This window comes from Ceratotherium simum, chromosome 14 (genome assembly GCF_057802395.1).
Source record: "Ceratotherium simum simum isolate JZ-2026a chromosome 14, ASM5780239v1, whole genome shotgun sequence".
Classification (NCBI taxonomy): domain Eukaryota; kingdom Metazoa; phylum Chordata; class Mammalia; order Perissodactyla; family Rhinocerotidae; genus Ceratotherium; species Ceratotherium simum.
The window spans coordinates 15,046,621-15,064,775 of record NC_141913.1 but is presented as its reverse complement, the minus strand read 5'-3'; the positions used below and the strand labels follow the sequence as shown (position 1 = coordinate 15,064,775).

The 18,155-nt window shown below is 39.0% G+C and overlaps 1 protein-coding gene across 1 annotated transcript in view; it reads left to right on the top strand.

Moving 5' to 3' along the window:
* The window catches only part of AKAIN1 (A-kinase anchor inhibitor 1), a 121,328-nt gene that overhangs the window by 51,221 nt on the left and 51,952 nt on the right, over positions 1 to 18,155 (top strand). The window contains exon 2 of the transcript XR_015554219.1: positions 8,585 to 8,642. The gene's annotated coding sequence lies outside the window, so the exon portion shown is untranslated. The remainder of the gene's footprint in view (positions 1 to 8,584; positions 8,643 to 18,155) is intronic.

The window sequence follows — 18,155 nt, the reverse complement described above, 5'->3', positions numbered from 1 at the left end:
ATCTAATTTTAGGAGAGAAAGGCTAGAACTAAAATATTAGATACTAACGATGTATACAATGAGAGGGGTGGGATCAGAGTTAAAGCATTTTAAGGAACTATTACTGTTGGTGAGAGGATGAAAATACTAATTTTGATTACATTTAGATATGGCTAAGAGTTATTTTTTTAAAGATATGATAATGGTGTGATTGTGTTTAAATGTTTAAATCCTTAATTTTTAGAGATGCATACTCAAATAATTTCAAGTGAAATGATGTATCTGAGATGGGCTTCAAAATATCTGGAGGTGGGAGGATTGGGCATCTGGGTGTGGGTATAGATGAAACAAGATTTGCCATAAGTTAATATATATTGACATTGGGTGAGGGGTACATGGAGGGGAGGAATTCATTATATTATCCTTTCTACTTCTGTATATATTTGACATTTTCCATAGTAAAATTATTCTAAATATGTGCATACATATACATACACAATTTCTAATAGTATATAAACACATATGCATGCATACACACAAATATAAATAAGTATAACAAAAGATGTGTGTGGAAGAGATGATGATAGTATTCAGCAAGCCCTATTTTGTTTATACAAACTCTTTTTAAAATCAAATTAGTTCATTGCATTCATTCAAACATTTATTTAATAAACATTAAAAAATATGTATAGTTTCTACTATGTGCTAAGAAAATGCCGGGCATTGGATTGAAAGGTGAACAAGACATAGGAAACCTTCTGTTGAGGAACTTATAGTTAATAAGGGAAACAAGCAGATAATTATAATCCAGTGCAGCACTAACAATGATAGAGATAAACATAGAGATTCTTGGGAGACAGGGGAGGGCACCTAATTCTGTGTGGATCATGGAAAACTTCCAGAAGGAGGCCCAGATCTTCTTTGGAAGAATAAGTGGAATTAGCCAAGTGAAGAGAAGATGTGGATAGGTCATTCTGGGCAGGAGGAAGAACATGGTTCAAGATATCAGACTAGGAACATCAGGGAACAACATTTGTGTACAGGGAACCACATACAGTTCAGTGTTGCAACAACATGATGTGCAAGGCAGGGAGTGGCGAGATATAAAGTTAGATGGTAGGCAGAGGCCGGATCAAACTCGTAGGCCACAGTTAGAAGTTTGGATCTTTTATCTCATAGACAATGTGGCATTATCAAAATTTTTATTATTTTCTTTGGAGAGGAGTGACATAGTTACATGGTTAGTGTTGCATTCCCTACAGATAACTCTGGTAACTATGTGGTAAATCAGCAGTTAATCTGGCCCACCAGCTTTTTTTTTTGAGGAAGATTGGCCCTACGCTAACATCTGTTGCCAATCTTCCTCTTTCTTTCTTTTTTCTCCCCAAAGCCTGAGTACAAAGTTGTGTATCATAGTTGTAGAGTTGTAGCTTTTCTATGTGGGACACCACCTCAGCATGGCTTGATGAGCAGTGAGTAGGTCCGCACCCAGGATCTGAACCCTTGGACCCCGGGCCAGTGAAGTGGAACTTGAACTTAACCACTACGCCACCGGGCTGGCCCCCACCACCTGTTTTTGTAAATAAAGTTTTATCGGAACACAGCCATGCCCATTTATTTACTCATTGTCTATGGCTGCTTTTGCATTCTGAAGGCAGTGTTGAGAAAGATAGGAATATAAATAAGTAAATGAAATGAAAACATGAGACCAGGAGACCAGTTACAATGCTATTGCAATAGTCTGGGCAAGAGATAATGAGGGTTGGATTAGGGCAGGGGTGAGAGGAATGGAAAGGAGCTGGTAAATTTAAGAAATATGTAGAAGAGAAAGTCAGCCAAGTTGAGTCACTTGTGGACTTCTGGTGTAGCTGAAAGATGCTGCCACCAGTTGAGAGAGAGTAAGAATTCAGGAGAATGTTAAAATGGGAGGAAAGATGACGAATAGAGCTTTGAATAGAGTGACTCTAAGATCCCCTACCTCAGCCTACCTGTTACCTCATTCATGAGCCTCAGGATTAGGAGGGTCTGAGTTTTGGGATTGGGATAAGGGTGGCTGTTGCAGTATGCTAATTAAAAAAAAGATTATTCAATGGTTTGTTTTTTAAGTTATGCCAAACTATCCCTGATTCAAATATGGCCCCATCTCATCCTCATCCCTTGTAGTCTCTCCCCATGTAGACTCCAGGTGACATCTGAAACCTCTATTTTGTCATCAACAAACTCCTCTACATCTTTGGACTGAATAGTTAGTTCCCCCATCCAAGAAGTAGAAACTGTATTTGGCCCACACCCTAGTGTCCTGGCCTTTGGGTGGGTTCATTGGTCGTTGTCCTCCTAGTACCACAGGATGGTGAGACCCAGGACATTGCCTTCTGTTTTTGTAAGAAGAGAAAATGTTATGCAGGAGATAAGGGAGCAAGCTCTGCAGCCAGTCATACTTGATTTTTCCCCCTTCTTACCTGAGTTTAAATTCTGGCTTTTCCATTTACTGGCTGTGTGATCTTTGCAAAGCTACTTAATCTCTCTGTGCCTCATTTTCCTTGTCTTTAGGGTGAGAACAATAACTGCATCTACTTAGGATTAAATAAGATAAATTCAGGCAAAGAATTAGCACAGAGCTTGGCATAGTCATTCAACGTGTGTTTATTGAATGGCTGCTGTATAGCTAAGACCATGCTGGGCACTGTGGATATTGTGGTAATAAAACAGACACAGTTTCTGCCCTTCTGGAGACAACAGTGTAGCACTAAATAGGTAATTAAATAGACATTAAACAGATAATCACATAAATAACTATGAAATAGAAAATTGAGAGAAGTGATATAATGGAAATGAATCTGGGACCCTGATGGAGAATCAATGGTGTGTGTGTGTGTGTGTCTGTGTTTGTGTTGTGGGGTAGGGCAGAGCTTGGACCTACTTAGGTAGGATAGACAGGAAAAGCCTCTCCAAGAAGTAGTATTTAAACTTAGACTTGGTTGAGAGAGAGGCAGCTGTGTGGAATGGAAGGAGTAGCGTCTCAGGGGCCAGAACTGCTTGTGGATGTACTCAACAAGCACTCGAACATGTTAGTGAGGTTGGTAGAGAATCACAGGTCACACTCTCAGGTGGGAAAAGAAGGATTTTTTTAAATAACTAATACTAATCTTTTTATCATCTTGTTGGATAGCAGAAAACTTAATCTAGTAGCTTCTAGGCAAATTCAATCAAAATGATTGATTACTTAGTCATTTAAGTAATCTCTGAGTAAAATTCAGGATTTTTAAATAGCTAATATAGGATTTCCACTTTGTACATTTCCCCTAAGGTTGTGTCTAAACCCAAGGGGTAGGGTTTCCAATTTGCGGATACCAGCTATTCTCTGGCAGTTGTCTGTTCTTTGATTGCGGAACTTGATCCTTGATCCATCATCTTAGATGGCCATGTCTCACCACAGCCTCTGGTCCCTCTGGAGCCTTCCTTATTCTAACCTCAAGACCACTACTGGCTACATCTGTCAATGAATAAGAGGCATAAACTGCAAGAGAAGCAAAAGTTTATTTGGGGGTCTCAAGAATTGCAATTTGGGGAGCACAGATTCAGGTAGAAACCCAAAGAGTGTCCCTCTAGGGAGTAAAAGTTAGTGGCTTTTATTTTATTTTATTATTATTTTTTAAATTATTTATTTATTTATTTTTTCTCCCAAAGCCCCAGTAGATAGTTGTATGTCATAGCTGCACATCCTTCTAGTTGCTGTATGTGGGACATGGCCTCAGCATGGCTGGAGAAGCGGTGCTTCGGTGCGCGCCCGGGATCGAACCCGGGCTGCCAGCATCGGAGTGCGCACACTTAACTGCTAAGCCACAGGGCCGGCCCAGTCAGTGGCTTTTAAAAGCAAAGAAGGGAGGTTGTGATACTGGCTCAAGATAAGGTTGACATAAGGGAAGCCATATTGCAGAAAAGAAAAACTCTGTTTTAACTTTGAATGACCTCTGACAAACTAACCCAGCTGGATATGCACCCTCCAGGAGATCTAACTGCTCTGTAGAGTTTACGACCCCTGCTTGTGCTGTACCTCCCAGCTGCAATAAGATGATAACTTTGTTCTTTTGAGTTCCTTAGGAATATGTGATGACCCCTGACAGAGAATCTATGTTAATAGCCATCATCAATGACAACTGAAAGATCTGGTTTGGCGACTCCCAGTCTGTAACACCCGAGGGTCAACATTCCTAACCCCCTCCCCAATAACCCACCAGCCTGTATAACTGCTGCAAGACTTTGTGCCCCTTAAGATGTTTTTTTTTCAAACATTAGTTGGCCATCTTCCCTCTTGCTAGCAAGCTGTAATAAAAAAGTCCTTTTCTCCTACCACCTTGCCTCTTGACTATTGGCATGTCTTGCGGTGAACAGAAGGCCCCATGTTGGACAGTAACAATTTGGCGACCACAAAGGCATGATAAGTCCTGCTCGTGGCCAGCCGAACTCGGACGGGCAACCTGTTGGGTAGTGGTTGCCAAGGCTCTCTTGGCAGGGAACTGCCCTACCTGCTTTCCCGTACCACCGATGCTGGCTGCCTCCTAACGCTGATTGGGGTAGGAAGAGAAATGGCTAACATCTGGTGAGTTGACGAGCTCAATCTGGAATAGGGTAAGTCACTTGAGGACGCTCATGAACTCTCTTCCCCTCCATCTTGGGTCTTTCCATTTACAGCAGGGCTCTCTGGGGTCCTTCTGTTTATGGTAGGACCATCTGGGGTTCTTCCATTTATGGCAGGGCCATCTGGGTTCCAATGGGACCACCTGGGCGCACATTCTGAGTGGGAACAGTTGTAGGACTTTATACCCTAAATCTGGGGACTAGTTCTCTGGTTGTCTGTTTTTCTGTGTCTGTGTCTGTGTTGGTGAATAGCTTAAAATTGGCTGTTTGGGGACTGAGCTTTTCAGTGATCATAACCTACTCTCTTTAGAAATTACCTTGTTTGTTGCGGCCACCTTGGGAAAAGCCCCCTTAAATGGAGATAACTGTAAACAGCTGGCAAGATAACCTGGGATAATTTAAAGTTACAGTGGCCACTTTGGGCTCCTTTTGAGCTTTCGAATCGAGAAAGAAATCTTTAAAGAGTCAAGGCTCCACCCCTGGGAGCTGACCTCTGGTTTCCAGGCCTGATCACACCGGAGACCCCAAATGAGCCCTCTCTTGACGGTTTTAGTTTCTGGTTTCTGTTAATCTGTTTGGGCACCTGGAGTGATTTCAGGTTGGCCTGTGGGTCAGTCCTTTGACTGGCAAGGCTGCAGCTTCCGGTTTTGGAGAGTCTGAGCTCCACCTCTGGGAGCTCTCCTCTGGTTTTGGGGGCACATGGAGTGAGTCCAGGTTGGCACTTGGTCATTTGACTGAAATCTGAAATCCTGTTTTGCCTCCTGTCAAGAATGTGTTGAATATTTTAGGCGCCTACTGAGTTAGCTATGGGGACAGGATATCTGTAATTTATTCTGTAAACTGTCCTGCCGGGGTTGTGTGCTCTGGCACAGCAACTGCTGTCTGTGTGACCCTTATCTTGATAACTCTTGGGAAGAGGCCATGAGAGTGAGACCTGATCCCCTCTTTCCCTTCCTTTTCTGTTTTGTTCCTTACCTCCTCTGTTGTCACCAAGTCGAGGTTAAGTTAAGGCTGGACCTGAGCAGAACCTGGACCTTCTGTAAAATTGAAAACCTTTGCCAGGGACTTAACTCTCAACCTCAGCGTTGAGAGCCCCAGCCCCCAGCCTCCAGGCTTTTGCCTCTTGCCTCTTGCCTCCCTGGCTTCCCTTGTGCTGACCCAGGGACTAAGTGCCTGGGCTGAGTGGGACTTGACTAGATATTATAGCTATATTGAAGCCTGCAAATGGGCTCTGCACCCTTCTCCAGGCCGCTGTTAGTGGGACCCCGGCTTTACCACCATGAGGAACGCCCCAAGCATTCCCGGAGACTCACACCTTTGGTGCATTTTAACTGATTGGAAACAATTTTTATTGGATGGGTTATGCTCTAGAAACTCCATCTTGGAGAAAACTTGAGTGGTTTCTCTGTGCCTTTGTGATATAGTTGGACATGTAGATCAAGCTATAATGTCATCTGAGTTACAACCCAATTTCTGAGAAATTAAGAGCAATTATCCTTAACAAAAATCCTTGTAAGACTGGAAATGCAGCTATAGAGGCAGTTCAAATTCCACCCAGTTCCTTTATTTCAAAAAGGATTATCGCCTTGCCTCTCTGGGAAGTGTTATCTAGCTCATCACCAATTTCTAAGACTGAAGAAAGGGAAAAAAAAAAAGTAAAATGGCCAAAAAAATGGCCATAGGAGCTTGCCTGGCCAAAAATCTAGCATCTCGAGTGTCTTCTCCACAAATATTAGTAAAAAGGCTTAAAACAAAAATTTGGATTCATAACTAGGGAGCTTTGTATTACTGTACCTAATTAATGGCAGTAATTTTAAAACCATAGCTGTGGAAACTCTGTGTATGTGTGTCTATATGCATGCTACATGTGTGATATTTTACCTCTGGATGGTATGGTCAAAATTAAGAGCTCTGTTTAATTGACTTAACGTAAGCACTTACATAAATTCTAAATGCAATAAAAATTAACCCAAATGTCTTTCAAGTTAACATGATATAAATTAATCTTTGGTAAATGAAAGCTGGTTAAAGTTTGTTGGTTTGATTGACAATTGTAGGAAAGAAATGATTTAGATGAAAATAAGTAAGAGTTTTTGGGTACAATAATTATGTTTTATGGTCTGTATACTTGGAAAAACAGTTTTCAAATTCCCTTTTGTAACTTAAAACTTTAGAGTTTTTGATAAAGTTATGTTAAGTATCTGGGTCATTTTCAAATAAGATAAAATACCGAAACATTATTTTTAAACATATCTAAGTTTATCTACTTTTGGCTTATTACAGGAAAACTAAAAGGTGTTTTGGGTCTATTAGTAAACATGTCTTGTGTTTTATTAAAAGATTGTACTATAGTAACATGTTTCCAGAAATTATGAAAAGTATTTGCCAATAATTTGCCAAGAAATAAATTTGCCAAGCCACAAAATGCTGATGTAAAAAAAAGTTTATAACTACTTTCTTAGTTTTACTTAGAAGTCAAAGTCTATAAGGGTTAAAAAAAAAGTCTAATTAATATATGTGATTTTTTTTTTTTTTTTTTGGTGAGGAAGATCAGCCCTGAGCTAACGTCTGCCATTCCTCCTCTTTTTGCTGAGGAAGACTGGCCCTGAGCTAACATCCATGCTTATCTTCCTCCACTTTACGTGGGATGCCGCCACAGCATGACCTGACAAGCGGTGCATTGATGTGCCCCCAGGATCCAAACCCAGCGCTGCCAGCAGCGGAGCGCGTGCACTTAACTGCTATGCCATGGGGCCGGCCCCCTATATGTAATTAAAGTTACTAAAAATTAATAAGGAAAACAGCTCTGTATACAAGGAAAGTAAGATGTATATAGTAAGAAGGTACAAAGAATGGAAATGTTTTGTTTGGTTGGTTAAGATAAATTTGTCACAAAGTACTAAAAGGAAAGAAAGGAAGGCATGGGACAAATTCTGAATGTAAAAAGAAAGTTATAGAAGGTTTGTGGAAGAGGAATTCTGGAAAAAGAGTTTTATGCATGGTCAAGTTGGCTGGGATTAAAGTAAATCCAGCTGAGTAAATGAGTTTTAATATCAAAAGTAAGCTGGTACAAAATTAAAATTTGATCTTGTTTCTCTTAAAAGGATAATTTTCTTAAACTTGATCAAGAGGTTATAAAAGATTTTTCTTTACCTTTGAGTAAGTCTACCCAAAAGACAGAAAAAACTGTTAAAATAATTTCCCATGTTCAAAAGACTAAGGTCTCTCTACTAAGGCTTTTTGGACTGTTAATGCTCTGTTTGCCCTTGACTGTTTATATTTTTGACAAGCTCCCCAAAATTCATATCTTAAATAAAGTCTTTTTTTGATGTTTTTTTTCCTTTGAAAATTTTCAAAGGGCCCTGGGACTTCTCAAAGAAATTTGCTCTCTTCCTATAAGGAAGAAGATACTAAACTTATTAGGCTTATTTGGTATGTTAAATTACATGGGAAGCATTGTCAGACAAGTGATGATAAACGTGCTTAGGTGGTATTATGTGGGTAAATGTTATTGATATAGGTGTTTTAAAGTTGTATAATATTGCTGAAATTTTGATCTGTCCTAGTTATCAGTCTGATTCTGGTGATTATTTTAAAGTATTGTATGTGACAAAATTAACCAAATTTCTTTGTTGATTGCCATTTTGGGGTCTTGTTGGTTACAGACAGTTATTTCTCTGCTCTGATGCTTTTGCAAAATATGTTTCATCTTCAGAGAAATTCATGGAAAGGACTCTGACACTTACTCTAGAATACAGGCTTCTGATAAACTTTCAGATTATAAAACTGAACTGGGTAAGAAATAACAGAACTCCAACAGAGAAATTGCTGACTTCATGAAACTGCTAACAGAAGATTAAGATCAAGAATCAATTACACTGGACAGAATGAACTGATGGGAATAATTATAATTTTTATGACTTTTGTTTGAAATATTGCTGATTTTTTTCATGTTTTGTTTTTTCAGATTTTAAGGAAAACTTTTTCTCTTTTCTCCTGAGCTAGCTATGACTTATAACAATTTGGTAAGTGATACTTTTATAAGTAAAATTAAAATATTTATCTTTTTCTCTTTACCTGATCCCTCCAGAATTTAAAAACTCTTAGTAATAAATATTCTTATTTCATGGCAATATAGTTATTTGCATAAATTCAATAAGAATCTGATCTCCTTATAACAGGACACAATTGGAAACATTGGTTATATTACCAAAGCTTTGACTAGAATGTGACGAGACAGTTTTTGAGAGACAAAGATTGGATTTTATGGAATAAAGCCATGTGGAAATATTGGCCTGATACCTTATGTTCAGTGTTCCAAGCAGCACTTACTGGATAAGTAAGGAATGTCACTTATCTGCCAGGTGCAAGGAGCCTCAAAATATTTTGGGGGACCTCAAGAAGAGAGGAATTCACTCAAATCTGTAGGTATTGCAGGTGGAGGCTGATGACAAAGTCCTTGGCTTGGCTTTCCTGGCCTCAAGAGCCCTTTGAAGTTCAATCTGAGATTCCTTATAAAAAGTTACAGCATGGGCCGGCCCCGTGGCTTGGCGGTTAAGTGTGGGCGCTCCGCTACTGGCAGCCCGGGTTCGGATCCCGGGCACACACTGACGCACTGCTTCTCCGGCGATGCTGAGGCTGCGTCCCACATACAGCAACTGGAAGGATGTGCAGCTATGACATACAACTATCTACCGGGGCTTTGGGGGAAAAAAAAATTAAAAAAAAAAAGTTACAGAAAAGCAGATTTAAAAGAGCCTATCTGATCAGTGGCTATTCTTGCTGTACTTATGTAAATAATTGGGCCAAGTTTATTAAAACTAAGCTTATTTTGCAAACCAGTTAGTCTTAATTCAACTATCCTTGGTAAAAATGAGGGTGATTTTAGAGAGAAAAATTATGTTTCAGTAGAAACTATAATACACATTTGTGGATGTTCTGATAATTGTCTTTGAGGTTTCTGTTTTATATCTGTTGACTGGACTGGATCCTGAATTCTTCTAGTCTCTTGAAATATCTGGCTACAAATCTCCAAACTAATGTTTTCAATTTTTTTATGTCATTTTCATTGGGAATCTCTGAGAACTGAACCTACCCTTTTTCCTGAAGCCTTACAAACTGAAGCTGGTGGACTTCATATAAACTTAAGAGAGATTCATGTTTGTTGGTGTGTAAGCCACTCAGAAGGGTACCTGAACACCCGATGACATCATCAGAGACATTTCAAACTGCAAAAGATGCTTTGACTCGGACATCTAGAAATCTTCTTGACTGGCTGTCCTCTGGATTCAGAAACTGGTTTATAATTTGCTCCCACCATTAACTTTGTTTTTCTTTTTTGTCTTATTAATTACCTGGTTGCTTGCTTCCACAATGTAGGCCTAAATTTGAGATCCCACCTGTATCACTGTCTTACTAAGAGACTGGTTCAATAAGATGGAACAACAGGACATCCCTCAAGATTGAAGGGTTAAACAGCAAAGGGAGGGAACTGATACCAGCTCAAGACAAGGTTGACATAAGGGAAGCCATATTGTAGAAAAGAAAAACTCTGTTGTAACTTTGAATGACCTCCAACAAACTAACCCAGCTGGATATGCACCCTCCAGGAGATCTAACTGCTCTGTAGATTTTGCGACCCCTGCTTGTGCTGTACCTCCCAGCTGCAATAAGATGATAACTTTGTTCCTTTGAGTTCCTTAGGAATATGTGATGACCCCTGACAGAGAATCTATGTTAATAGCCATCATCAATGACAACTGAAAGATCTGGTTTGGCAACTCGCAGTCTGTAACACCCGAGGGTCAATATTCCTAACCCCCTCCCCTATAACCCACCGGCCTATATAACTGCTGTAAGACTTTGTGCCCCTTAAGATGTTTTTTTTCAGACATTAGTTGGCCATCTTCCCTCTTGCTAGCAAGCTGTAATAAAAAAGTCCTTTTCTCCTACCACCTTGCTTCTTGACTATTGGCATGTCTTGCAGTGAGCAGAAGGCCCCATGTTGGGCAGTAACGGTTGTATTACAAAGAGTTTTAATTGGAGCTGGAGGCAGACAGCTAGTCTTGGCTAAACATTGATTGGCTATTGATTCTATCTTCAAAAAATCCACAATCCTCAGTCTTTGTGACCAGGATGTCCATTCTCCTGTTGACTTCTCAAATAATTGATTGTAAAATAATTGCTGTTTTGGTTGTTGGGGCAGGGGAAAATCCCTTTTCTTCCCTTCTTGTGTTCTTATGGCTGGATTAATAATAAAATTGACACAAGACCAGATTAACAAGAGAAAAACCCAGTTTAATAATGTATGTATGGGAGATCATAAAGAAATGATGCTCAGAGAGTGAACAAAGCAGGCAGTATATATATCTTTTACGCAAAGAAACATAAATTTGTGAGGAGTGACAGGACAAATAAACTTAGATTTAAGGTACACAGTTAGTAAGAAATTCAAGCAGAGTTTAGGCTTGAGGTAGTAAATTAGCAAGGTTTGTTTATGCAGGCTTCTTGGCCCTGAATTCCCTAGCTCTGGTGATAAGGATGCAGGGAGACCAACTTTCACATGGGAGATGTATTTCCTGTTTTCAGGGGGAACAGAGACACGAGGGTCAGAATGCCCTTTTTGCCTCTCAAGTAACTTTAATTCAAAATAATTAACATGCTATTGTGGGATATTTTGGGGTGGGCTGCCTTAGGCCCAAACACGGCGCAGTCCAAAGGTTTGGCCAAGTCCACGGTTCAAGTCAGCAAGGCAGTTTCACTGGAAAGGCAGCTCCAACTCCATTTTAAAATGGCCCCACTAAAGTCAATTTTGACATGTCCAAGCTCTCCCAGGTGTTAAAAGATAAACCGAGGCAAATTAAAAATTTTAAGAGTTTTTTTGAGTAAAAATTGATTTGAATCAGCCAGCATCCAATCTAGGAGATAGAAAGAAGCTCTGAATTGCTGTTCAAAATGAAGACTTTTATAGGCAGAAGGGAGTAGGAACAAGGAAGTTACACTAGGCAAAAAATCAGATTGATTATTACAAGGTTACTTTCCTTGAGAGGATGGCAGGGGTCCATCAGGCAGATTACCTAACTAGTGCTGATCTGGTGATTCCTGACTGACTGGTTTAAGATTCCATTTCTGAGAGAGCCTGAAACTGTAATTAAGTTAATCTTGGTTTGATGATGTGGGACTTAGCATAAGCAACTCCATTTTGGGCCTGTTGTCTTGTTCTTAACACATGTATATGAGAGTTCTCTGGGGTTAGGAAGGACCTGGGAGGTGGCCCTCAAGTTAATCTGCCCAGACAACTGACTCCACAATTGGTATTTTATCCCTTCATCATCAGCCTGGAATTTTTCAAGAGGCTAGAGGTCTTTCTGAGATATATATACCCTTGAAAGTCAGACAAAGTGATACTGGCTCAACACAAGGTCGACATAAGGGAAGCCATATTGTAGGAAAGAGACCATATTGTAACTTTGAATGACCTCTGATTAACCCAGCTGGATATGCACCCTCCAGGAGATATACATGCTCTGTAGATTTTATGGTCCCTCAAAGCTGTGATAAGATGATAACTTTGTTCTTTTGAGTTCCCTAGGAATGTGATGACCCCCAGACAGAGATTCTATGCTGATATCCATGAGAACTGAAAGATCTGGTGTGGCGACTCCCAGTCTGTAACACCAGAGGATTAACATTCCTAACCTCCTCCCTTATACCCCACTGGTCTATATAACTGCTTCAAGATTCTGTGAACCCTCTTAAAATGGTTCTTTAGGATGCTAGATCTCCATATTCTGATTTGCTAACTTATCACTTAATAAGTGTCCTTTCTCTGCCACCATCTTGCCTCTTGATGATTAGTGTGGGAGATCAAGATTTGGCCACCTGAAATACATCTCTTTACCTTGATTGTTTTCTCTGACGGACATTTGACCTCCCCCAAACTGCCTAAAGGAATTATAACTCTGGATGTAGACAGATTCGCAAGGTCCTCGCTAAGCCCATTCTTAACAAAGTTCTTTTTACCAAATATTTACATTTGTAAAGGTATCTCCCTCTGTGTAGTGGGAAAAGGGAGGGATGACCTTATCTGTGAAAACTCTTATCAGGACGGAAGAAGAAGACTGAAATCTACATATTCTTGATTACTATAATTCCTGTCTCTCTGGCCACATTCTCTATAGGTGGCCCTGCAAAGCATTGTCTGACATTTACATTTTTTTCTTCGTGTAAATTGTCTTCTTCTCCTCTGAAATCCCAAAACACCACCCACCCCCAACGTCCTCCCTTGTCTTTACCTGAAGATAGTATTTAAGATGAGAATCTCTGCTATTGTGTTGAGAAACTCAGTTTCCCTGGTTTCTCCGATGTATACATGTTATTAAACTTGGTATTATTTTCTCCTGCTAACCTGTCTTGTTAATTATTTGGCCAGCCATAAGAAACTTAAGGGAAAGGGCAGAGGGGGATTCTCCCTCTTCCCCTACATTGGCTTTTGTCTTGCGGCGAGCAGATCATGCCCCTTGCATGGTAACAGAAGGTCTTGGGATTTCTCCAAATTCATCTGGGCTCTCAGTCATTTCCCCTTTGAGGCCCCACCTCTCCATGTACTGACAGGGCTGGGCCGCAGTCAAGGGGCACAAGCTCCGTTTTTGGAGGCCCTGCTAAATCTATAGTTTCTTATCTATCCTTATTAAAAAAAATCTTGCTCCCAAGCCCAGAGTGAGTTTTCAAACAAAATGAAACAAATGCAGAATATTTCCTTTGGGGTGGGAAAACTAGCCATGCTTGTTCCAGCTTTTCTCACCCCAACTCTGTTTGTCTTATAAACTTTACGATTTGAGCCCTTGAGGCTAGGACTCAAAAAAACTTTTTTCCCTCTGCTCTGGCAATGAACTGAAAGCCTTGGCTTTCAAAACTATAGTCTCTGCTTTGCATTTCAAGCACTTATTTTAAAATTCAAATACCAAGAATTTGATTGTTTATTTTCTGAACTCAGTTCAGTCTTTTTCTATAGCAATAAAATTCAGCCTAAATGTCTACCATTGTTATGTAAAGTGGTGTAAAAAGGAATTTCTGACTAAGAAAACCATCAATTTTAATTTCCAAATGTTATCATGCTACTTAAGTATTATTAGCTTATTCAAAGACTTTTTAACTTTTTTTCCTCGTTATAGTTATCTGGCAATATCTCAGTATTTCTAACTGTCCAACCCCCCCACTCCCCCTGTGCTGACAGAAGGCAAGCTGTGTGGTTCACAGTCTTCTGGCCTCTGTGTCCACCCATCATTCAGGATGACTTCACCAGCCCCAACACTTCACTTAGGGTTCTTTCACTACTCTCTGCTGATTGTTCAGCAGTCACTCACAGGGCCACCCTCAAGACACTGCTGTCATCCAGAACAGCCTCACAGCTGAAACCTTGAACTCAGAAATCCTGCCTCCAGTCCTGCCAGCTTTCTTACTTCTTTGCTCCAGTCTTCGCTAGTATTTCAACCTCACAACTTCTAGTCCAGAACGACCTCTTATTTTCCTCATCCCTTAGCGAGTTCCTCATGGCTTAATTTCTTTCCTTCCCCAACTTGGTTCCAATTAGTTTAGTGGCATTTTCATCTGTTAAAGGAAAAATCCAACAATCATAAATTTTGAAGAGATCTGCCTTTATTCAGTGATTCATGAATTGGCAGCATCCAATCTAGCAGATAGAAAAGAGCTCTGAAGAGCTATAGAAGGCAAGAGATTTTTATAGACCAAAGTGATCAGAAATGAGGAAATTATATGGTCATTGAATAATTGGGTAAAACAGGGTTACTTTACTTTCCTTATGGAGCAAAGGGAAGTCTTGGAGCCGGGTTAGGTAACTTGTGCTGAGCAGGCAAGTGCTGATTGGTTGACCTAGGTCTTTCTTTTCTGGGAGAGCCGAGCATAGAAACTTAATTAAGTTTTGGTTTGCTGATGTGGGGCTTAGCATGAGTGACTCCACCTTGGGCCTAGTTTAGACATTTTAACACATCATGTGATTTCATGTAACCTGCCACCTGACACCTCTATTGATAAATATTTGTAGACCTCAGCTGGGTCTCAGTGTTCTTCCCTCCCTCTTCCTCTTCCCTACACCTCTTCCCTGTGCCTTTTTTCCAGCTGGACTCTAAACTACTTGAGAGCATACCTATATCTTATGCATCTGAATCTTTGGTATCTAACACTGTTCTTAGTTATAATAGGGGCTCAATAAATGCTTGTTGAATAAATGAATGAATAAAAGAGTAATGCTTATTCTTAAAATAAATTGCAACATTTTATATCTTTTTACTCATTCTTCAATCACTCATATTGGCTAAATACAATCATTCAAAAGTGTTGAATAGAAAATGGGAAATTATTTTAGACTTAAAACATTTTAAAAAATTAGGAAAAATTGAGTTAGCACACTTTATAGTTAATTTTAGCTCTCAAAATATTCCATTTTTAGGATATTCTCATCCATATTTCTATTTATTAGAAATATTAGATTATTATAAACTATTTTTAAATCAATTTTATACCTGTATGATTTACATAAAGTAAAACGCACCCATTATAAGTGTATAGTTCAATGAGTTTTGACACATGTATACAGCCATATAACCACCATTTCAATAAAGATAGAGAACATTTCCATCATCTCAAAAAGTTCCTTTATGTCCCTCTTTAGTCAATCTCAATCCACCTCCCTATATCCACAAGCCCTAGGCAACCACTGATCTGCTCTCTGTCACTATAGCTTCTTTAGCCTTTTTTAGAATTTCATATAAATTGAATCATACAGTATGTACTTTATTGTGTCTGGCTTCTTTTGCTCAGCATGTTTTTGAGATTTATCCATGTTGTTGCATCTATATGAAAGAATTTGTGTAGCCATACAGTGTTGATTGGCTTTAAGATTGTTTCCACTTTCTGGCTATGATGAATACAGCTACTGTCAGTATTCATGCATAAGTCTTTGTGTGAACACAGTTTTTATTTCTCTTGGGTAACCACCTAGGAGTGGCATGGATGGTCTTAGAGTAAGTGTGTATTTAATGTTATAAGAAACTATCAAACTGTTTTCCAAAGTGGTTGTAATATTTTACATTCCCACCATAAATGTATGAGAGTTCTAGTTGCTCCACATCTCAGCACTTGGCATTGTCAATCCTTTTAATTTTCCCCATTCTATTGGGAATGTAATGATACCTCACTGTAGCTTAAATTTGTATTTCTCTGAAGACTAATGATATTGAGAAGTTTTCATGTGCTTATAGGTCATGAGTATTATATTCCTCTTGGGAAGTGTTTGTTTTGACATTTTGGCAAATTTTAGTTAGGTTGTTGTCTTATTGAGTTGCAATAGTTATAAATATGGATGTCAGATATACATATTGTGAGTATTTTCTCCTAGTCTATAGCTTGCATTTTCATTTTCTTAGCAGTGTTTTTCAGATAGCAGAAAATTTTAATTTTGATGAAGTCCAATTTATCAATTATTTTCTTCTTTGATTTGTGCTTTTTGTGTCTTATCTAGGAAATCTTTGCCTACTCGAAGGTTGCAAAGAATTTCTCTTACGGTAGAAGCTGATTTTTAAAATAGGTTAAAAAGTAACCAATGAGTCAGTATTGCTATGATCTTAGCTACCATGATCTAAAGAATATTTCTTCTCTGATACCGAATCCCTGTGTAGTGTACTGTGACTCCCAATTCTGAACTGAGCCTTTGAATGATGAAGAGATGAAGAGCTTTGAACAATTGTTTAAAAAATTAATGAGTATTTCCAAAGGTAGTGATTAAATTTATTCTCAAACATACAGCCCTAGTGAGTGGGACATGAGAAGAGCTCTCAATTTGGACTCTATTTAGGCTCTCCTCTTTGTCATTACATTAAAAAAAAAAAGTTGTCATTCTCTATTATCTTTTTCCTTTTAAAAAAAAATCTTTTTTGAGTCTCTCAATATGCCACTTTTTCCATCTTTTGTATCATTCTCCCTTTATGAATGTCCTTCTTAGAGAGCTCTCTTTCTATTTCCTGCCTCTTTTCTTTCCCTTCCCATACTCCTTTCCTATCTCTTTTTACTTCTCTCTTCACCTCTTCTCTTTTCCGTCCTTTTTTTCTCATTGATTTTTCTCTTCTGAGGTTGATTTAGTGTGGCACCTATATATAAACAGATAGGTAGATTTATGTATTGGAATTTACCAAGTAAGGTCTTATAGTGTCTATTCACAATTTTGAAGATGAGTTGAATGTTAAGTGAGTTGAATGTTAAGTGAGTTGAATGCTTTATGCTTCTCCTTAAAAACTAACCAAGTTGGTTTTAATTTGAATGTTGTCCTCAACTGATCCTCCCTCTTCCGTCATCTAGTAGAATCAATAATCTTTTTTGGTGCTTTAGGAGAACTTTCTGTACAAAAATGAACATGGATACATAGCTCTTTTGTAGGAAAAAAGGGTCTTCAAACAAAGTTACTTTTTTTCAGGAAAATATTCATTATGCATAAACATACTACAAAATTTTAACTGTTCTAGTGTTCTTTTTCCATTTCTCTCTTTTTTTTTGGTGAGGAAGACCAGCCCTGAGCTAACATCTGATGCCAATCCTCCTCTTTTTTTTTTTTTTTTGCTGAGGAAGATTGGCCCTGAGCTAACGTCCATGCCCATCTTCCTCTACTTTATATGGGACGCCGCCACAGCATGGCTCAACAAGCAGTGCGTTGGTTCGCGCCCGGGATCCGAACCGGCAAACCCCAGGCCGCTGCAGCGGAGCGCGTGCACTTAACCACTTGCACCACCGGGCCAGCCCCATCTAGTGTTCTTTTTCTAATAAGGAAGTTTTGCTGATGTTTCCTTTCATAAAATATGGCTATTTCTTATTCCCTTTTAAAGCCTCTCATAGGACTCATACACTGCTTCAAGAGACGTTGTCCTGTACTTTTTAAGCCTGCAAAATTCTTTAATATTTTCCATTTCTTTTCTTAATGTAGTACAGTTATTATTTTTATTCTCCCTTCCCATTTATTCCATCTTCTACCTTCATTATTTTTTCAATTTCCTTCTCTATATGTATTTTTACCTCACTCTCTTTAAGTCTTTAAAGATTGGATAGCACAAAGATTAGTTTTTCAATGTCTTCTTCCTCATTCAGTTTTTCTATTTTCACGTCTCTTTATACCACATTCTCTCATTCCTTTTCTTATTTCTGCTTTGCTTCACCTCTATGCTCTTCCTTAGGCCCAATTCAATGACTTCTAGCAACTCTTAGAAGAAAAGAGTTCTTTTCCAGCATTTCATTTCTGTGACTGAAACCTACAAGCCAAGACATTTTGGAAACAATTATGGTTTAATGCTTCGTAATGAAAATCCTTCTTTTCAATCTATTTGAACTGTCCTCAGAGATGCTAAAAATTATTTTAAATTTTGGTTGGTTGAATAATGCATTTAAAATGAGTATGGGGTGGGAAGAATCAGGATATGGCTGGTGCCAAGGTGAGCTGCAAATAATGGAAACAGTGGGAATGTTTTAGAATGGGT